We start from the raw sequence: 23,977 nt of genomic DNA, 5'->3' as shown, positions 1-23,977 counted from the left end.
AATTTGGTTCGCGAGGTCTGTATCTTAAAAGATAAATCTCTAAATTGGTTAAGTTTAATACAGAAGAGCCACTTCAGCTATTTCAAGAAAATATTGAGATGCTAGTCATATTTAGCTAGCTGAAAAAGGTGCAGAACATGAGTGCCTCTCAGCTGTCCTCATCCTAATGTCCTGAAGCTTTGTTGGTCTACAGTTCCCATAATTTCCAGACAGAACACTTGGTGAATGTAAAGTCAAGAAACATTTTTCTAGAATGTCTAAAGGAATCTTAGATTATAGGTGAATCACCTTTTGCCACCTTTTAACAAGTAAAGTCAATGGGGAAGCCAGATTCACTTAACAACTGTGTTACTAACCTAACAACTGCAGTGAATCACTTAACAACTGTGGCAAGAAAGGTCATAAAATGGGTAACATTCACTTAAATATCTCACTTACCAACATCAATTTTTGGCTCAACTGTGGTCGTAAATCAAGCCTACCTGTATAAAGCAGTGTACCTTTCTCAAGACAATGTTGAAGTTATCAATGTTATTACTGCCAGGGCAGCAACTCAAGTTGCTAGTTACTGGTGGGTTATACTCCTACATATTCTATAGCCTTGTTAATGATCACTGATTCTGTTTGCTGGTCTTAGTCCAAGATCATCTTGGGAAGCCTAACGGTAACCCAGGGGTGTCAAACTGGCACTCCAGAGGCCGGGTGCGTCATGCACAGGCCATGCCCACCCCAGCTCAGTGAAGGGGGGAAACGTCGCGAAATGTCACGTGACGGCAAAGTGACGCCGCAAGTTTGACACCCGTGCAGTAAACCTGATGCAGGCATGATTTCATTTTCATCTGTAGTATAGTATTTTCAGGTTTGTAGAAAAGTTCGGTTTGGAGAAATGTGGAATATTTTTTTTTCTTCCAAAGCATTTTGTAATCATATTGCTGAGCTGAATTAATATTTTTATTTCAAATAAATTATTTGAACAAATAATTTAATTTTTGCAGCACAATAACACTGCCCTTGGTTTAACTAAACATATAATTGTCATATGAAACAAAAGCGCAACACGGTCCAAAATTGAGGAGGAGATTATGAATGGTTATGCAACAAACTGCACAAATGTCTGCTTTTGTTTTCAATGGCAATTGGGATGGATAGTATAAAAATAGTGTTTCAAAGTCACATTTTTGTACTGATTCCTTAAAACAACTGTCTGCAGACATTTCTTTACAACATACGGGAAATCACTGGGATTGCATAATCCCTCTTACACATAACCTGCTAGTTATTTACAAAATACACTGGACAGGGTTTTTTAGATACCTGTACTCATGAAATTCCATTGAATATAAAAACTTCATCCAAAGTCTACACAACATACAATCAAGGTGCACAGACCACATGTATATTTTATCGTTCAGCCTTTATTTCCTACTCCAGGACGCAGACCCCAATATAACTCTAAAGGTGGCAAAAAATTTTGCTGCAGTCATGGCTGGAAAAAAACGGGAAAAGAGATGGGTAAGCCCGACAGCAGAGGATCACTAGTATTGACAGTACAGATTGTATTTGAGGCAGTAGATGGTGTACTGTGCCATGATCTATCCATATTTGTAAAATATGCTCCCTTTCTTTGTCTATTTTAATTTGGTCTCTGACCGCAATAAAAGCTTACTTACTTACATGTATATTTTATCTACAAAAGCGTGATTAAATGAAAGCAAGACATCAGAAGAGGCACCATAACTCAGTGGCACAGCATTGTAGTAAACCCAGTTTTCAATATCTAGATAAGAAGATGCAAAAGCAAAATTCAAAATGACACTATAGAGTCGTTGCTAATCAAATAACATCAGTGGCCGCTATCTCGAGAAGCAAAGACAAGGGAATGGATAAATGCCATTTTGTCAACAACTTGCATCTTTCATTTCAGTTATTTACTCAGGTGGAAATACCTGATTATGATGATGCCCCTATTGACTCTTCTTGCTTCTTTCATTCTTCCAGACCTAAAGATTGCTTCTTATGAACAGTTCTAAGGAAGATGTAAAGCAAGACCAAAAGCCCATAGGAAACAGGTCCATATGTCCCTTTCAGAGGATTGAAATCTTAAACAGCACATAAGAATGAATAAACATCTTCATTTTACAACCGCAAAGAATATATTTTTAGCGAAGGTGGCCAGCTACCATGGGTGGGCTACTGTAGTAAAATGCAAATAACAACATTTGCATGTATAAAGAAGTACTCAAAATGCAAAATACTTCATTATCCCTTATCTCAGGCATCCTTTCAACTAGTCTGGTAAGAAAATAAATTATTATTCCCATGAGCAGATACAGTCAGATGCTAAGAGAAAATACTTACCTTCCTAGTGAGTTCTGGGCAGAAGCCAAGTTCCCTGACTCACAACCACCATTAATAGTTTTAAAAGACATAAAGGTACTGGAAAATATATCTCCCCTTCATTCTTTCATTTCATGAATAATCTGCTAATTACAGTCTTAAATTCCTATGAGCAATACATACATATATAATAATTAGGGCAATGGAAAGGTGTGCTTTGCAATGTATAGGATGCAAAGAACTTTTTGAATCTTTATAGCAATCACTTTTTTTTCAAGATGTGCACAGTTGTGCTGGGAGTTGCTCTTGGTTGTCTCCACATGTTTGTATGTGAACAGATATTTTGTTTTGCCATAAAAAACAAAGAGTACTCAAAAGAATCAACAACCACTTTTTCTCATACCAATGTAACAGGGTGGTCACCTACCATTGATCCCCAAAGGATCAAGAGCAGGGATGAAATCCAGCAGGTTCTGACAGGTTTTGGAGAACTGGTAGTGGAAATTTTGAGCAGTTCGGAGAACTGGTAGCGGAAATTTTGAGTAGTTCAGAGAACCAGCAAATACCACCTCTGGCTGGCCCCAGAGTTGGGTGGGAATGGAGATTTTGCAATATCCTTCCCCCGGGAGTGGGGTGGAAATGGAGATTTTGAAGTATCCTTCCCCTGCCACGCCCACCAAGCCACGCCCACAGAACCGGTAGTAAAAAAAATTGGATTTCACCACTGATCAAGAGGCCAAATTGTACTCTGCAACCAGTCTAGAATTACTCATGTCTAGTCTAGACAAATTCTGACTGGTATTCTCAAAGTTCACCCATAAACAGATCTGCAATGTATTTTCTACAGCTAATTCCATTTATCTTGTGAATAACTGTGTTGTAATGTAAAGTGGGCAATTAAAAAGGTAGATAGTTAAGATGTTTGCCTTTATGTTCTAGAAGAGCCTTGGTGGCGCAGCAGACTAAAGCACTGTTAAGTAACACCAGCTGCCTGCAATTACTGCAAGTTCAAGTCTCACCAGGCTCAAAGTTGACTCAGCCTTCCATCCTTTTGAGATAGGTAAAATGAGGACCCGGTTTGTGGGGGTAATAAGCTGACTTTGTATAAAAAAGAATACCACTTTGGGGGGGGGCTGAAAGCCCTACTAAGCAGGTATATACAAAAATATGAAGGCTATTGCTTAACGCATTGTAAGCCGCCCTGAATCTCCGGAAAAGGGCGGCATATTTATTTATTTTTCAAATTTATATGCCGCCCTTCTCCCGTAGGATTCAGGGTGGCTCACAAAATAAAAACAACACAACAATCCAAATACTAAAATTAGTCAATTTAAAATCCCCAGACAATTAAAAACCCCACGGCAGATCAGGGAATTTGCTGAAAAAGCCATGTCTTCAGCTCAGCACGGAAAGTGCGGAGGTCAGGGGCCGTCCGGAGCCCGGTGGGTAACCCATTCCAGAGGTTCGGTGCGGCCACAGAGAATGCCCTCATCCTGGGGGCCGCCAGCCAACATTGTCTATATATAATATCTATATATAAATCGAACCAATAAATAAATAAATAAATAAATCATGCTAAGATCTGCTCCCAGGTAAACACAAAGGCAGCAAAGACAACAAATGACATCACGTGTGTTGTGATCAAGTGAATGGATAGCCAAGTTTGCCTTGGCTATCATGAAGCAAGTACTAAATTGTGTCTTTTGTACAATTTCAGGTTTTGAAGTTGCTATACAGTAATTTATTACAGATACTATATTAGCCTTTCGTGCTTAAAACTCCAAATAAGCATATTGTTAGAAATTAATTAGGGCACCAAGGCAGGAAAATTTGTGTCTGTATCCCAAGGACTGATTTTGATTGAATACAATAGGCCTTATGTGTGATCTTCATTTAAAGACCACTTGTTCAGCAACAGTTCTGCTGAACAAGTGGTAATTATGACTGGTCCTCAAAGTTCTAGCTGTCATAGCATCCTCATAGTCATGTGATCATGACTGCCAATGTACCATCTGACCTTTCCACAAGGGAAGTTAATGGACAAGATGGCCAGAAGTTGGAAATTACAGCCACACGAAATCTTCACTTAATGATGGCAACTGCTAGAACTGCCTTGGCTAAGTGGTACAGACATGTGACTTTGCACTTTATAATCATGTGCCTTACCAATGCCAATTCTGGTCCCAATTACTATTATTAATTGAGGATTTTTTTTTTTAATTTGATTTATATGCCGCCCTTCTCCGGAGACTCAGGGCGGCTTACAATGCTTTAAGCAATAGCCTTCATTCTTTTGTATATTTTATACAAAGTCAGCTTATTGCCCCCACAAACTGGGTCCTCATTTCACCTACCTTAGAAAGGATGGAAGGCTGAGTCAACCTTGAGCCTTGGAGAGATTCGAACCAGCAGAAATTGCAGGCAGCTGTGTTAATAACAGGGTGCACTAAACCCTTGTACTATCAAGGCTCTTTGTAGATATCCTTTGTAATATCAAGGATTATTTGTATCTCCAAGTAATACAGTTGCCGTTCTAAATTAAATACCAGATTGTGATATTAAAGAGTTCTTTTGGATTCATTATTCAAAATCAAGACCTTGAAACTGATGTGATGCCTTAATAAGCCACAACTGGATACAAATTGAATAATAAATCCTTAACTTCAAGCTATAAGAGAAATCTTCTGCCAACCTAGTAGCTAGAAAGCACGTAAAAAATGCAAGTAGAAAAATAGGAACCACCTTTGGTGGGAAGGTAACAGCGTTCCGTGTGCCTTTAGCATTTAGTTATGCCAGCCACATGACCACGGAGACGTCTTCGGACAGCGCTGGCTCTTCAGCTTTGAAACGGAGATGAGCACCGCCCCCTAGAGTCGGGAACGACTAGCACATATGTGCAAGGGGAACCTTTACCTTTACCTTTATAGGAGAAAAGAAATACAGTATCGGAAAGCCTTAGACACTGTCCTTGTAACTTTTTGTTAAAACTATCTTATGAACTTGTAATTTCTATTAATTCACAATCTACCTAGATTTTAAAATGCAAGCTCACAGTAGAAGCAAGATTTCAGCACAATTCTCAACTTCACAATGAATCTTTCAGATAAAATAATTTCATCCAATACCTGTTTACTAAGAAACAAACAACATATACACAAAAAAAACAGCTTCCTGTTTGTTTCTGTTGAATGCACTTCCCTCCAAAATGGATCAGGCCCAGCACTAGCAACCCTGAGGATTTATACCTTTGCTTTCCCAGTTGGTTCCCTTTTTAAATTCATTTTCTACCATGCTGCTAAGAAAAAAAAAATCAAGTGCAACTTGATTTATCCAACACACAATTTACAATAAATAATCTAGGTAGGATTGTGGTTCTCCTGTTATTGATACAGCCACAAGTTCATATATGCTTGGTTAGATTGGTTAATTTTAGAATGCACATTCTAAAATTAGTACTGTTGCTCCCATTATACAGAAGGACATACAATTAGAAAGAGCAAATCTTTGATAACGATTGCTCATTTGTTTACTTTATCTACTTTTTAATTATTTTAAGTTTAGAATGAAACATCATCAGTTACAAAGGATTTTGCACTCTTAGACAAACACATTTTCTCTCTGTCTTTTGTATACATTTAAGACTTCTTAAAATAAGGGGATTCACCTCTTGTTTCATGCAAATTCAGGTATTTCATCTCTGACACCTTTTTGCTCTAGAGAAAACTGCTTCAGAATGGTGTGATTGAAAGGAGTTAAGTAGTAGTAGCAGATAAGTGGCAGGTGAGCATTTGAGGGTGTTTAATCCAAATCATTTTCCAAATGATTTCCCCGCGGTTTTATTCCTAACATGAAATTAACACCTGTGACTAAGAAGTTTGTGAAGAGATTTGCTGCACAGGAATTCTCAGCATAAAGCAAGGGCTGCAGTTGTGTATGGAGTATCTACTCCACAACTGTTGGATGTCACAACTGTTAGCACTGGCTTTTATTAGAATATTTCTTTTCTTCTTGTTACTGATCCTGTTAAGTAGAAAGAGGGACCCTCTTTTGCTAGCAGAATATCTTTAAAATAAACACACTAAATTCATCTTACTAAGAATTTGGAAAATTTTATTTACAAATAAAACAAGTCTAATATATTCAAAGTAACAGATGGCGGTTTTTTAAGCAAGCATTTTGATATAAAAACAAAAGGAGTTTCAGGATAGGTTTGAGATGAAAGCAAGGTATATAAATCAGTTTCCTTCTGGTTATTAAGAAACTTGTATGCAGAATAGCTAATTAGGTGTGCACTCAGAGTGACCTTTGCCAATATGTTTTAAGGCACTGATGAAAAATTAATCCTTAATTATTCCCTGCTGTAATTATTCCCACACATGGCAAACTATGAACACCAGGTAAGTTTTTATCCCATGTGGCTGCTTGGATTCTAAGGTGATTTTTATATGTATATGTGCGTATGTTTGTATGTATATCTGTATGGATAAATCGCTGGATAGTTTTAATGGCAATCCAATAGATCCTGGTATAAATTATCTTTGCAAATTCAAAGAGATGACACCTAACTATAAGAAATCATTAAATAATGATAAATCGCTACATTGTATAGTGCAAAATTCTAATATAACATTATATTTGACGTAATTTTTCTTTTTATAAATATTGAATTACAAACCTAACCATGGCAAGACAGTATGATCAGATTAGGAAAGTGAGGCATACAATTTGCACAGAATTTCCCCCTTCACTTTTGGGGAGGCCATTTTGATTTCTTCCATGATTCTGCAATGTAACATCTTAGAACAGGGCTGTCAAACTCCCAGCCCATGGGCTGGATGCGTCGTATGCTGGCCATGCCCCCACCCAGTTTAGAGAAGGGGGGAAGTCCTGATACATCATGTGACGCCATCGTGACGTGTGTTTGACACCCCCTGCCTTAGAAGCAGTGTTTTATATTTTGATACCCATTTTATATGCTGTTTTTGTTAATTTTATGCATTCATGCTGTATTCTGTTACACCATAGAAAATAAATAAAATAAACCTTAGAAGCATATTTACATATGTAATACAAAAGTTCCTATTTTGTACCTCAAGTTAAGTCAGGGTTTCAAACAAAGGAGGAAGAAGAGGAGCAGGGAAAAAAGAGAGGGAGGGAGGGAGGGAGGGGGAAAAAGAGAGAGAGGGAGAGAGAATAGTATCAGTTTAAACCAGTGTTCTTGGGAAGTGCAGCTGATGGACATTTACAGTAATCCATTATTGCAGGAATCAGCTGAAGAGCTATTTGCTCATTCTAAAACTTCCCATGCCTTATTTAGCTCTTACAAGACTTCATTTGTCAAAGTGCAGACACAGCGCTGATGTCGCATCCAATGGTGCATTGCTATAGTCGAGATGAGCTACGGTGAAGCGACAGGCACAGAAGTACCTTCCTCCTGTATGTGATTGCTTCCACAGCCTCTTGGGATGGGTAAATTATTAACTGACACTTTCACAACTGAAGTAGTGTCTAAGATAAACCCATTAAAACTGTTAGCCTACGGAATAGTCCCATGCTTACAGGGTTGCTAAATCTGCGTCAAAGTCACCATTTGACTTCGCTGTTTTGATACTGGTATAATCTTTATTGCATATTTTCTCCCTCTGACACAATGCAAGCTGTGGGTTACAGATTTCAAATGGATGGAATAAATAGAGTTGCTGTGTTTTCTGTTTCTCTTGCTACCTCCCCCCCCCACCCATACTGAGGTCTGTAGACAAAAGTGTAGCTAGTAAGAAAAAAGTACTATTAACTGGAATGATAAGACCCATTTATCATGGTTACAAGCTCACTAACCACTTTGTTATCTGTTGGGATTTACTTTTACCCAATCTATTACAGACAGGGAATCTAGCAATCAAATAGGAAATATATATTTTTAAGTAATATGTTATAAACCAAAAATTAAGCAGAATTAATCCCAATTTTTTTATATGGTCGTTAAGATTAATCAATTATCTATCCGTGAACTCTTGTAAAGTTTTCCTCATCATTGTTTGTCCTTTTAGCACAACCCTCAGCAATTATCTTTATTTTGATAATGTGAAAGTGAGAAAAATAAAATATGTTCCAGAATTCTTTTGTGCCTTGGATCTGATAATCTTTTTTAAAGTTAAGGCTAAGAAAATGCTACTGACTAGCCCCGTGATGGCGAATCTATGGCACGTGTGCCAGACGTGGCACGCAGCACCCTCTCTGATGGCATGCAAGCCATCACCACAGTTTAGCTCCGCTACGCATGTGTGAGTGCCTCCCGCCGGCCAGCTGGTCTTCAGGTCTCTGTCGTGCATGCCCGGGGGGGCGGGGTGCATGCGGGGTACCATGTGCACATACACGGGGGGCGGGGCGCATGCCCCAGGACTGTGCACACATTGCATTTTGGGGGCTCGGGCGGCGTGCATTCGCACATACACATGCTTTGGGCACTCAGTCCAGAAAAGGTTACCCATCACTGGACTAGCCTATCTAAAATCTGATATAGAATATAGGAAGTATCACAAATCACAACCTGTTCAGTAAGTGTACAAACAGTTCTTGACTTATGACCACAATTAAGAATAGAACTTCTGTTGCTAAACAATGGAATTGTTAATCAAGTAACACCTGATTTTGTCTTTTATGTTGTGGTTGTTAAGTGAATCCGGCTTCCCTCATTGACCTTGCCTGTTGGAAGACCCACCCTGGGTAGGTTGCAAATGATGATCACATGATTTTAGACAGTGGTGGGATTCAAGTAATTTAACAACCGGTTCTCTGCCCTAATGATTTCTTCCAACAATCAGTTTTCCAAACTGCTCAGAAAGTTAACAACTGGTTCTCCCGAAGTGGTGCGAACTGGCTGGATCTCACCACTGATTTAAGAATATCACAACCATTGTAAATGCATGCTGGTTACCAAGCATCCAGTTTTGATCATCAGAGTATGTTGCAAGGGTTGCAACTCCAAGGACTGGCTATAGGTCACTTTTTTCAGTACAATGGGAACTTTGAACAATTGTTAAACAAATGGACATAAATCAAGGATTTCAACATTTCAATAAAACAGCATGGAAGTTTCCACAGCTAGTTTCAAATTGGTTGTCATGGATGGAAAGGATTGTAAATCATATGGCATCAATTTGCCCAAAGGCAAACAAGTGAAATTCTCTCTACCTCCTCTTGTCTGTTCAGGACATGCCACAATTCCTGTTTTATAAATTCAGATGGATGCACTACCAGAAAAGCCCTCTCATCTGCAACCAGCTTCCATTTTTATTTTCTCAGAAAACGTTGGACCTCACATATGGTCTAAAGGCATTCCTGGAGATAATGCATCAATTTGGGTTTTTTTTAAAAAAAGAGTGTCTTTTAATGTAATACAATGAGTAGACCAGATTGGACACTATGTTGGGGTTCGACAAAATGAGACGTATTTTAATGAATTTTTTAACTGTTGTTCATGGCCCAGAGTCACAAGTTTGAGATGGACAGCCACATAAATTTAAATCAATGCAGAAGACAGAAGCACCCATTTATACCCACTTGTATAGGTATCCAAAAAGGTTCTTTTGGAAAAAGAGACATAGCATCCAAATTTGTCAGTCCCAAGAAAGTATAAGATCCAAGTACAAACTCAAAATCCTAATGTCAATGAGTCATATAGCAAATGTTACCTCCAATATTGATCGGAAGGCTCTGCTTATTATAGCTCATGGAAAGCTCAGTTTTATAAAAAATTGTGATTGCTTGTGTACCATCAGCTCAGCGTTAATTTTTAGTAAATATATATATAGACCTTCTCTAGGTTGATCTTTCCCCAATCTGGTCCTTCCAAGGGTTTTCCAATGGTAAACTCATCGTCACTATAATTGAGTCCATCCGCCTTACTTTTAAGTCATTTTCTTCCATCTTTCCCAGAATTAAAGATTTCTCAAGAGAGTTAGATCTTATAACCAAAATATGATAATTTATGCCTGGTCATTTGTGCCTTTAGTGAGAACTCTGGGTTGATCTGTTGTAGGATTCATTTGTTTAATTGAAGGTGGTAAATAATTCTTTTCTCGCTTTGTCACTTCAGATGTCATTTACATTCAGTAATTTTCATAAGTGCTCTCATCTTGTTATATGCAAAAATGGACTCACATTCTCTATTGTTTTTGTTGGCATTTTTTTCTGCTTTGAAGTATTTTCACAGAGATCAGCCATTTTTGTTAACATGGACTTGCCAGCTCTGATTTGGGCCACACCAGAAATCTACATCCCAACTCCACTTAATGCCATGAAATAACTTGGCTACTTACATCAACATGACACAAGAATTTATTGTCTGTCACAACCAGGGAGCTGGAAGGGATCTCACTAGTACTCATAATTTGTTTCTTTTATTTTTTTATAAACCTCCATTCAAAGCAATTTTTTCCAGGCTAGCTGACAAGATGAGAAAAAAAAAATCAAACTAAAACCAACAGATAAAATCATTTTTAAAAACAGTTGCAGAATAACTGCACTATCTCCAACTTCTTCTTTTGAGAGAAGGCTATGGAGAGGATAATACTCATTACAGAAGATATAAAATGAATCAAATTGTCTAGGTCTGAATCTATCAGATCTAGATAATCTCATTCGTCTAATATCTTCTGTAATGAGTATTATCTTCTCCATAGTCTTCCATGCCCAGGAACAGACCTGCCCGTTCCTGGGCATGTCTCAGAAATAGCATTGGCTATACTAGTGGATGACTTCAACATCTTTTCAACACCCTCAAATCTTCTGTGAACTATGGGGAGTGCTGGGAGTATGGCCAAGAGAGGGCACACAGATGCAATCTTATCCAGGCTTCTGGCCACTGTCTGCTTCCAGGGTATGGCCAGAACTTCTACAGAAACATGAAGCAGAGCTCCCAAGTCATCTCCCAGCTCCCTCTGGAACCCGAGCTGGTCCATCAGTCACCAAGGATAGACCATTTAAATAGGTCCAGCCTCCCTGCACAGGGGGCAGCATTAGAAAATCTCAACAACACCAGGGTGTGGTCTGACCATGACAGAGGAGATAATGGTATTACAATGATAGTCACCAGATCACATCTTGCTCCAACAAGAAGATCATATCTGGAGTGTTTTCACTGTCCCGGGACAGGCCATGGATGACCTGGAATAGGCACAAAGGTGTTATGGCGACCATGAACTCCAAAGCCACTTCCAAGGCCAATTCCAAGGATGGCAGATTGAAGTCTCCAAGACCATAAGTCTGAGGAATTCAACTGCCAGCAGTTCAGGTAGGGAGGCTGCTAATCAATAGGGAGGCTGGTACAGAAGCACTCAACGGATCCTGCAAGCCGACTTCAGGAAGGATGCCTCACATCTGGAAACTTGAGCAGACTGGCCCCTGAAGGCCACAAAAGGTTTCTGAATGACAACTGATACACTCACTCTTCTGCCCTGAGACTGGTGCCAAATCCTAAAACCAGCTGAAAGCCTCTCTGAGAGGGGAACATCCCCCCTCTGGTTTCAGACAGGTCTAGATGGTATATGCCAGGTCAGTTTGTTCTTCCCCCAAAAAAGTCACAAATGAGAGGGGCCTTATTGTTGACTGACTTGGCATTCAGCAGCAGCAGCCAAAGGCCTGAGACTTCGAGGCTCTGTTGTCTGTTGTCTGGGCATGAGTTTGGAGGGTTGGAACACAACACCAGTATGAAGAATCACGGGCATCTTCCCCTGTAATGGCCTGACCTCTTGCTCTCCTTCCTACCCATCACCACTTGAATTAGCTGCCCCCCCCACCTGGTGAGATGGACTTCAACCCCAGTCCTGACCTTCCTCCCTTCTGCACCAGTGTCCCTGCCATTCTATCAGTAAGAGCCTTGGTAGTACAAGGGTTTAAAGCACCCTGTTATTAAGCTGCTTAAGACCAGCTGCCTGCAATTACTGCAGGGTTCGAATCTCGCCAAGGCTCAAGGTTGACTCAGCCTTCCATCCTTTCTAAGGTAGGTGAAATGAGGACCCAGTTTGTGGGAGCAATAAGCTGACTTTGTATAAATATACAAAAGGATGAAGGCTATTGCTGAGCACATTGTAAGCCGCCCTGAGTCTTCGGAGAAGGGCGGCATATAAATCAAATTAAAAAAAAAAAAAAAAAAACCAACTCACATCAACCATTATAATGGGAGGAGGAACACTGCCATGGCTCTTTAGTTGTGGTTCTCAGCACCTCCTGAAGTCCATACCCGCCACAGCCCTCACAATCTCTCAAGATATCCACCCTCCCATCAGTTTGTCTCTCCTGCTGGCCATCCAGGGATGAGAACACATTCTCACTCTCATCATGCCTGCCTTATACCTGAGCAAGAGGAGGCAAACATAAATTTATTTATTATTATGTTTATTATATTTAATTATATATAAATTATACTCATAATCATATTAATGACTATTGTCTAAAGACATCACTGGCTAAGCCAGTATGACAAATTGGATATTTTGATATAGAAATGTCCTACTATATCTTTGGAACCACAGACAGATGAGTCAAATAATGAAAAAGCATTGGTTTTTAATGTAAAGTAAAATAAATAAAAAATAGAAAGTACAAAGCGAAGTTTTATTTTATCATAACAACTTTAGTATATCTGAAGATCAAATAGGGCAAGAGCCATATAACATAAAACAAGTTATTTGTTTAAGTTCAAATTTTATTTTATACTCAATATTACTTCAATTACAAAGAATTACATTAGCTTTGAAATGATGTTTCAATATGGGTTGATAATGAAGTTAACTTTTGTTTTCTTTTTTCTGAATCATGAAAACTGATGTGGAAATGTTGGAAAGAAGAAAATTGTAAAAATTTCATTTTTTGTTTTTAAAAAACTGTTCAATAAAAATTATTTAAAAAAGAAGAAGAAAAGTTAACTTTTTAAGAAAATATTTAGAAAAATGTGTGTACATGTGTTGCTAGATTCCATATTAGGAACACATGATTTATTCAACTCTTTATACAGTATTACAAATATAAATGCTTTTGCATATTTATATGGTTATGCATGATATTTATAATGAATTTAAATTTTAGTGTCTCCAAAAGACAAGAAAGATTTGCAAAGAATAGATTACTTACTAGAATTACTACCATGGTGTGTAAAATGTTTCTAATTTATTTTTGTTAATACATTATGAATGCTTGATCTTTTTAATGTTACCAATTTAAAGCAAGCACTTACAGCTTGCAGTTCAAGGATGTACAGCATATGTTGAGAAAATGTTAAACATGCATCTTATCTCATTATGAAAGGAGTCCACAAGACAATTATACCCATGTCTACTAAGAAGTAAATTCCATTTTATTCAGTTGGATTTACTTGCAAATAATTGTGTATAAGATTGCAGTCAAACTATAAAACAAAAGCCTATTTATTCTATGTGTTTATTTTCTTGTACTTATTCTATTTGTTTTAAAATTTGCATTTGTAAACCTTACATTTCATCATTCTATTTCAACTGTGCGCTGAACACTTTTAAGGTAATGCCATTCTTAGCAAATATCATCTGTAGCACATAAACCATACTTATATGTTGCAAGAATAGACAATAAACCAGTAATATAGTTGTATCTACTATTCTGGGATGATTAAAGTAAGGATTATGATCTGAGTCACAAATTGCTTAATACGATTTGCTAGATTTAGTTTAGCTGGTTATAATGAATTTAAGTGCAGTCATTTACAAAGTGGAGTTGATGGCATTGTTTTTTTAATCCAACCAATTCTGGTATACTTAATAAATAATGATTAAGAACACTTAGTGAAATGTGTGAACTTAGATGTTCGTGACACTGAAATAATACAGCTTCTGCAAATATGTGGCCAATAATATCTTTCCACAAAATAATGGATGACAAATTAGAATTCCCTTCATAGGAGTTTTAAAAAAGCATCAAGAATACTCCAAAAATTCCACCACATTGTAATTTTTTGGGGAAAGGAAAGGAACATGCCAAGGACAGTTACAGGGATAGTACAAAAGTCTTAATAGTTCCTTGTTCCAAGAGTTATTCTAAAAAATATGTAATATCAATGCAAACATGAAATGACAATTAAATTTTAATGTTTAATACCGTAATCAGATTAGGACTTTGGTTTCACATATTTATTTTCTGGTGGAATCTGGAAGGAATCAGATGCTGTTTGACTACACTCTCATCATTCTTGAAATTACTATACTAGACTAATGAAAGTTTGATTCTAGCATCTCAAAGGTTACACCGTCCTTATCCCTGGATTAAAAGTATGAAGAAACAGAGAGACTGGAATTCAAATCTCCCATCAATCTTGACTATTACAATCTTTGAAGGTGAAGTTCTCCTTGGGTTGTTACTGTCTTTTATCCTAAAGCATTTAATCAGATTGTTTTAGGTACTCTGAGCTCCTTGGGAAATGGGTAGGACAAAATGTAATAATAAATAAATTATCACCTGCCAGAAATTTAAAATATGATTTTCCAATAGAATCAGCACTTTTCAACTTTGCTATGAAGAGCAGAAGGATTAAAAGCACTTGTAATTGCATTGTCAGGAACTGAGCCCTTGGCTCAAGAGTCTTGTTACTGATGGAAAACAGCAGGCAAAGAACAGATTAAAGTGATAGCAGACTACAGTCACCAAATCTCTAGTGGAAAGTGAGGATTCAACAGTTGAAGAACATTAAAGTGTCTTTTCCTTTTTTTTTTTCAGGGAAATACATATACTAATTTTTTATGTGAACTGCAAAAGTTTTAACTTATTCAGCAAATGTGAGGTTATAACAGTAAGAAGACCCAGAATCAGGGGTGAAATCCAGCAGGTTCTGGAGAACCAGTAGCAGAAATTTTGAGTAGTTCGGAGAATAGGCAAATACCACCTTTGGCTGGCCCCAGAGTGGGGTGGGAATGGACATTTTGCAATATCCTCCCCCATGAGTGGGGAGGGAATGGAGATTTTGCAGTATCCTTTCCCCAGGAATGGGAATGTTATAAACTGGTTGTTATATCTGTGCTAATGTCATGGTTTCATTGAAGGTTTAATAATTAAACTGCAAATACTGATTTCAACATATCACATGTCATGGTTTAAATAACAGTAGGACAGACATATTACTAAAACCCAGCAAATTCTATATTGCATAACATGACAATTGTATAATATTTTACAGAAATGTTTTCCTGTTTTGGATAACAGTAGCCAAAATTCAGTAGGTTCTTCTAAAGTAGTTCTTATAATCCAGCAAGATCCTCTACCGTATGTGAGTCAAGAGAATATATCTTCATTCCTATAAAACTCCTTACTCTACTGAACAATATATTTTTGCTGGTTCTCACTAGATCATGCCTCATATTTTTGAGGGAAAATAATTATTTTAAAGACAGGAAAGAACCAAAATAACTTCAAAGCTGAAGAAACAAGTTCTAAAGACATTGCTTCAAGAATACTGACTAGCTCAAACAATATTATCAAAACCTATTCAAAGCATGAGTCCTAATCATCTCACAATACATTTTAACTAATTCCACGCAGTGCCCTGTTAATTTGGAGTTGTAATACTTTAAGAGAGATTTAAATTACTGTACTTTCTTTTCATTTCGTTTACTTTTTTTTAACTATAGGTAAATTTGGTCACAACTTTAATGCTATTTTAATGTGTTTTTTAGGCAATGGATCCTATTTATCTTTATAACAATCAATCAATATTCCTTTTAATTGAGGTTAATTTCTTTCAACTTTGCTTAACAACTCCTTCAGAAGCACTGAGAATGGGAGGAGTGATGCACCTGCCAGGGAGCTTTAAACATCCCATAAACTCCGACGGTAACTAACACATGATAATCAGGCAGACCTGATGCTTCTCTAATAAGTATAGAGCACAAGGGGTTAGCATTTTTTAATTTAATGCAGAAATGAAATTCTTAAAACAAACAGTAAAAGCAATGATAAAGAAGCCAAAATTCTTTGTATAAAAGGAGAAAAAAAAAGGTATACTGGTTTTTAACGTATGTTCACAGTCAGTGGTGGGATTCAAATTTTTTTACTACCAGTTCTGTGGGCGTGGCTTGGTGGGCATGGCATGGCATAGTGTGGCTTGGTGGGCGTGGCTTGAGAAGGATACTGTAAAAACTCCATTCCCACCCCACTCCAGGGAAGGATACTGTAAAATCTCCATTCCCTCCCCACTCCAGGTTACTGCAAAATCCCCATTTCCTCCTGATCAGCTGGGACTTGGGAGGCAGAGAATAGATGGGGGTGGGGCCAGTCAGAGGTGGTATTTACCGGTTCTCTGAACTACTCAAAATTTCCACTACCGGTTCTCCAGAACTGGTCAAAACCTGCTGAATACCACCTCTGTTTACAGTTATTTGCTATTCCCTGAATTTTTATTTCTCTTATCTTTAAGTAGTATTTCATGAGAACTAATGAAATCCAGTAAGTGTCATAGAATGTCTTTCCATACTGTCTACTTAAAAATAAGCCCAATAGAATTTCCAGGTTGTGTAAAAATTTATTGATGCTTCATCTTTTTTGCCCTCTTTTTTCTGTTTTTTTCCAGTTTTCTCCTTTCTTGTATTTTCCTGACCTTACTTAATGTTGTTTTCATAATAATAATAATAATAATAATAATAATAATAATAATAATAATAATAATAATAATAATAATAATAATAATTTTATTTCTATACCGCCCTTCTCCCGAAGGACTCAAGGCGGTGTACAGCCAATTTAAAAACACAAGACACAACAATAATTAAAAATTAAAATAATTAAATAGATTTGGCCGATTTAAAACCCCAAAAATTTAAAATACCCCAATTTAAAATTATTAAGTTGATAATAAGCATTTAATCACATTATTTTTAGTGTACCTGCATATATTTAAAATACGATAAAAATAAAGATATTTTCTGTTTCCTGCTTGGTCTAAAAGCCATAACCTTTTTTGATTTACAGTCAAGAAACCCAAAGGAAAACCTAAAAAATACCTATCCAATGAGTAAATAATTAGTAACAACAATGCTAGATTAGGAATATTAAAATGGTATATCTGAGACTATTCAAAGCAGTGGGAAGATGTAATACACGATCTATGATTAGCTACAGCTCTAGGCCTTCTTAGTGTATCCTTAGAATGAGTTTGCCATTAAACAAAATGCTTTCCTCTATGAAGTATCCATTGTAGTGAATTCCATTATTACTTCAACTTAAAAATCTATGAAACCATCAGTCCATGAACTCAGGTAAAAGTAAATAAATTGGAGGAAATAGCACTCTGAGGTTACCACCAACCCTGCAATTAGATGACCTCAGTCAAAAAGAGAGGAACTTCTGTTAAACTTTACCAAATGCCACAAGGTGTTTCCATGTTCTTGATCATGCTTGCTATTCTTTAATCTGATGCAGCCATCTAAAACTTTTTTTAAAATCAATCTTTCATTTTCACCTGCTTTCAGAACATGAGAGATCTAAGAGATGGCCACCCAGGAAAAAGGATATCACTTTGCAAACGATTACTTTTTAAATGTTGCATGGGGGGGGGGGAAGTGTTGTGTTTGAAGAAGTAAGAGAGATAATTCTAGATTTGCACAGATGCAGACAAGGTATGGAGCACCTGAGGCTAGTTCCTCTTATCTCCATTTCCCATTATTCTAGCCTCAATTTTCTCTACACACCCAATTATCGTTTGACAATAAAAAATACATTTGTGCACCCACAAACCTATGTTGTCATACTTCCTGGCTTCCCTCACTACCAAGGTGCTTTACTATGTTATGTTCTTACTTTGTTATACTATATATCCTGTAGATTGTAGTCATTACTTGGGTCAGAGATAGCTAAGAGCCACTGAAGATGTTCAAAGTACTTTAGGAAAACTAAGCAATCTGTATTATCTTGTGAGGTTAGAAGGTAGGTATTCAATTGATGAAGCCATTCGTAACTGTATGAATACATGACGTAGTGATCATTCCTCCTCAGAACAAGAGTGGGTTGATACACTGTTAGTCACACTTGATTTAAGAGTATCATATATAACATGAAAAATAGCTTTCTGCAAAAGCACATGACTAAAATGCTTACAAATGTAAAACCTGCGTGCAGACAAGCATTTCATACCTCTTTTCTTTCATGGGATGCAGAGCTACGAAGAAGCAATCGTATCAAAATAAACCAAAATAAAAAGCAACCTCTTGAACCGAGGAAGTCAAACAGCTTCCTACTAACAGAACAGTACCACAAAGCCAGGAAAAGAGATCTATGGCAGAGTCGTCACATCCCTACAGCCGGAATAATATAATCCATAATGGATTTTTTTAAAAAAAAAAAAATTCAGAGAATTTGGGACATTGCGGGACAGAAATAAAAGCCCCACAATGGGAACAAAAGTTACACTGCTTTTTTCTGTGTGTTTGGAGAACGAGGGTACTTTGACATTTCATCCTCCTCCCTGTAAAAATCTCTCTCTTCCCTTTTCTTTCTATATACCAGATAAGTAGAATTTTTGGATGGAAAAGAAATGTATTATGTGAGCAACACACATTAACGGATTAACAGAGCTGGAAGACCTTGTAGGTCTTCTACTCCAGCCCCCCCACCCACCCACCCAAGCAGGAGATCCTACACCATTTCTGACAAAAGGCAGTCCAGTAGGTTCTTGAAAGCTTCCAGTGATAAAGCTCCCACAACCCCTGAAGACACGCTGTTCCATTGCTTGATTGTTCTATCAGAAAATTTCTCCTTATTTCTAGGTTGAATCTCTCCTTGATCAGTTTCCATGGTGGTCCTGCAATTTACTAAATTTCAGCAGCAGTATATGGAATGATGGAGAAATCCAGACATGTTAGAAATAGCAATGTCTCTAAGGATCAAAAAATCCCCTTGCTTTCCTGACATCCACTGCCATTTCCCCCCAAAATTGCTGACATGGATGTAACTTTTTTTCCAAATAGCTTAATGCGATTACAAACAAATATTTAGTCAAATATTTTGACTGTTAGTGATTGTGACATTAAGGTAATGCTCCATTTACTCTTGTTATTCTAAGGCAACTCTCCCCGTGTTGATGTTGTCCATATAAGTTAAAAATCTAAACTGCAGAATTTGGAATGCAATGGGCCAGATTTTCAGGAGGGAGGGGGTACATTCCAGAGGAGTAAAAGACAACTCAGTTCAGATAGTTTGTGTGAGAGAAAGAGGGTGAAGCAAGCCACCTATTATAAAGTTCCCAGAGTCTTTATGCTTCATGTGGGTGGTAGTTGGCTTCAGTTTGGCAAGATCCTGTCTATAGGTGTGAAACAATGAAGAAATCTGCTTAGAAGAATCACTATGTGTCCTCCTTGATTCTTGGGGCCTGACCAAATTCTTCTGATCTCCATGGGAAATGAATTCCCACACTGGATAGTGATTCAGAGAATTATGAACAGTGCAACATCCAGAGTATTTAGATTGGAAAGAATATCAGTAATATTTCGTAGTGTTAGATATAGACAATTGAGAAAAATAGTTCAAAATAAAAAATCAAACAGTATTTAATAAAAAGCATATATGTTGATGTCGCCTTGAGTTATTTTTTTGTCCCTTAGAATGTAGGATTGGAACAAGAATGTATTTAAAAATAAATTATCAACACATGCTGGAAATGATACCTGAGCCCTACAGTACAAGTAAGTTCTACATCCTGTTTAAATAAATATCTCATTTTCTCCCTTATTCATCATTTTGTTAATTCAATGGCAGTAGAACTTTTTCATTCCCTTCTACTGCAGCCTCTTCTTAACCCTTGCAAAACTGTTCATGAAGTTCAGGAAACTGTCCAAAGTGGGATTTAATGTAGCATAAAGTTCTTCAGATGAAAGAAAAATTAATAGCTCCTTTCCTGAGAATAAAATCACTTTCTACCCATGCAAAACGATTCACAGTAATAGGTTTCACTACATAACTATGGTGGGGTTTTTTTACTAAGCCACAATTGACTGAGTTCACACATTGTACTAAGCTATAAAACCAATGTTTTCAAACCACAGTGGCTAGGTTCAGACATCATTTTAAACCAAAACCAAGCAAATCACATTATGGTTTATCATGATGTATGAAACCAACCAATTTGATTATATTCCATACAGAGTTTACTATAATACAGAAAATGCAAAATAAGGTGAATTTATAGGTATGTATTGGTTACATGTTGCCAAAGAATACTATAACACCACTTACTTTTCTTTGTGACTTTCCAATTTGCTTAAAATCTTTTTTGTAGAAATAGAGACCCTCTTTTTAATATTTTGGTCTTTTAGCTTGGAAGATGTACTTGCCAATTATTTTTGCACTAGTGCACATCAACAGGAAAAGGCTGTATCTTAGGTATGAGTTTTATATTCCGGTACAAAATAATTGTATATTCTATGAAGACTGATTCTTTTTCTGGAGAAATATACAGCAACACAAGGGAAATCTTGTACAGGCAGCATAACTGAAGTGGCAAGATACAATATTAGAAAAACAGAGTTACTTTCATTACTGTGATGCTGTGTGTCAGGATGTCTCTCCTTAATGAACCTGTTTGCAATAAGACTCAGGGTGCAAAGAGGCTATTTAGAGAGTCTATTGTGTCTATAGTGAGTCCTTCAAATATCTCCCCACCATTAGACATGCCGCATTGACCAATTCTGTCCTGATTGCTGTTCTTTTTAGTATCAAGGGACTTTCTTGCCCAGACAGACTGATGGATCAGTAACTGCAGTTCATAAAATGTTTACACTGTACACATGCCCATACAGTGATACAAGCAACAAAGTCCCAGATCACAAAGTGCATTGAATGTGGCAATGTCATCTGCAGGCTTATGACTTTCCAATATCAATGAAAGGATTTAAGATAAACTTAGCCAGTGTTGCCTGCCTGTCACTTTTCAACAAAAGCTCCATTCACTCTCCCTCCTCCCTTTCAGAGTTTAGCCAAGATCGTAGCTCACATGGGAACATTTCAAGCAAATGCTCCCTGTATCACAAGGATTTTTTAAAAATCTGCCAATTGCTGATGGCAGAAAACGACAGCATGTGTCATGCCATCAAGATGCAAAAACTTTGCTGCAAATCAACAAAATTAAACTCCATGAAAGGGTCATTCCTAACATTATATGAAATGAGATTCTTGTTGCTGATAGCAGAAAAGAAACAATAGATATCCATCTGTGAGAAGTTACAGATGATTATACAATCCTATAAAACTGCTCTAAAATAGAAGCACAATCCTAAGCAACTGTACATCCAGATAAGTGGGTCACATCACAGTTCAGAAAGTGATATACTTCTTTTACATCTGAGTGCTATATTAATCCTCAGTAACTGTTTTTGCCTTGCCTAATTCATATGTCTGCTAATCTTTCTGCTCCCGTTATTTGGCCAAGCAGGTAGAGATAGTTTTCCACTTACAAAAATTAATTTAGTGGCCATTCGAAGTTACAACAGCACTTAAAAAAGTAACTTATGAATATTTTTTACACTTATGACCATTGAAGCATGCCTATGGACACATGATCAAAATTTGGACGTTTGACAACTGACTCATATTTATAATGCTTGCAGTGTCCTGGGGTCATGTGATTGCATTTTGTGACCTTCTGACAAGCAAAGTCAATGGGGAAGCCAAATTTACTTAACAACCGTGTTACTAACCTAACAATTGCAATGATTAACAACGGTGGCAAGAAAGCACCGGCAAGAAAACAGGCCAAAACTCACTTAACAAATGTCTCACTTAGCAACAGAAAGTTTGGGCTAAATGATGGCCTTCAAGGTGTACAAAGTACAAAATGCTTTGAATATACTGTAGTAAATTATTCCAACATGAATAAGAAACAAATTCTTATTCATGTTCTAGCACTGATCATTATTCCAGCATGAATAAGCCATTGATCTAGCAAAATATCCACAAAATCATATTCTACTCTATGAAACTATGAAGAATCACACATGAATTATCATCATATATGTCTTGGAACAAAGGAATATAGGAATGTTGAGCAATTGTTTTATATCATAATTTAAGGAGAGGTCATTCTATTCAAGCTTTCACAAAGGAACCTTCTCTCCTCCCTCCAAAAAAGAGCTTAGGGGGCCTTTTTTCCATTGAGCAAATTATTGAATTTTATTTTTTATTTACAATGTTGTCATTTTAGCTATTTCATTGATGACTGATTGCCATATTGATGCATAATATTTGGTACTCAGTCCTAACTTCCCGAAGTGATCTTAGCTCATGTGCAAGAACAAAGCGACACTGGAATGGCTTACCCGTTTCCTGAAAACTCATTTAAGAAGAGCTTCATTATTTTTCCAGTGCATTCATTTACTTTTTTACAAACTTGATATGTGCACGAACGCGGTTAGTAACACTGAAACATGATTGGCTGTTATCCATTATTAAAAACATTCTACACTCCGTAACACAAACATTAATGTGTGGACTTCAACTCCCAGAATTCCCCAGTCAGCCAGCCAGCCATGCTAGCTGAAGAATTCTGGGAGTTGAAGTCCACACAACTTAAATTTGTCAAGGTTGAGAAACATTGATCTAAATCATGGGTGTCAAACTCAATTGCATCATAGGCCGGATCATGATGTATCGCAGCGTTTTCTGCCTTCGCAGAACCCAGGCATGGCCTGCGCATGACGTATCTGGCCTTCAGACCTCCGGTTTGACAGGCCTGATCTAAACTGACCAATGTTGTTATGCTGGGAGCATGTACCCGGAGAATGAACCTGAAAGACCCTGAATCTATTAGAAAGCTACATCTCCCTGTAAGAAGCTACTCAGAGCTGATACAGAAATAAGCAGCAGAGCTTTTGAATTTACTCCACAGTTCAAGAAAAATTGAATTGAACAAATTACAACATCTTCACAGCATGAGGACAAAATGAGATGTAGGTGGTTCAATTAGAACATGTGTCATCTATTTAATAAAAGAGGAAAAAGATTCCACTTGTTCAGTTTCTAAATATTCCTGTGTGCAAATCAGAGTGATCAGGAACCTGTTCACAAATTCACACATCCTGACAAAATTAAATGTCTGGTCTATTGAATGTTAACACTATTGTTACTTGAACTCAACTCTTTCCTTTTCTGACCAATTACAGTTTTCTCCAAAGTACATAATCATTTTTCATTCAATAATTCCAATTTCTGCAAAACAAAATTTAAACAGTAATGATGACCACTTCTATTCATTCCTTTGTACCATGGAGCATAATTTTAAATCTGGGGAAGGTGTTTAGTTATTTGTCATGTAGGAGAATTATTCCCTTGAAATATTTGTTTCATGGTTTGTACCTGATTCAATTTCCAAATTGAACTATTACAATGAATTTGGAGTGTCAACATTCCAAGAAGTCAATGGGTTGTTTTATTATTATTTTAGGGCTTTTTAATAACAAAACAATTTAAACAGGTCAAAACACTTTTGTGAAATGTTTAATCTATTCAAGGCAGCATTTCTAATGTAAAAACAATGTGAAAAGAATTAAACCCAAGTCTAATTATAACTTCATTACTAGCTTCACAAAAACATATTTTCATGGCATTATGGCTCAAACCTCAATAGCCCACAGATGTT

Source organism: Pituophis catenifer, unplaced genomic scaffold (assembly GCF_029215685.1).
Source record: "Pituophis catenifer annectens isolate HBS135680 unplaced genomic scaffold, rPitCat1.0.hap2 SCAF_2, whole genome shotgun sequence".
Taxonomy (NCBI): Eukaryota; Metazoa; Chordata; class Lepidosauria; order Squamata; family Colubridae; genus Pituophis; species Pituophis catenifer.
This window is presented reverse-complemented; position numbering follows the sequence as displayed.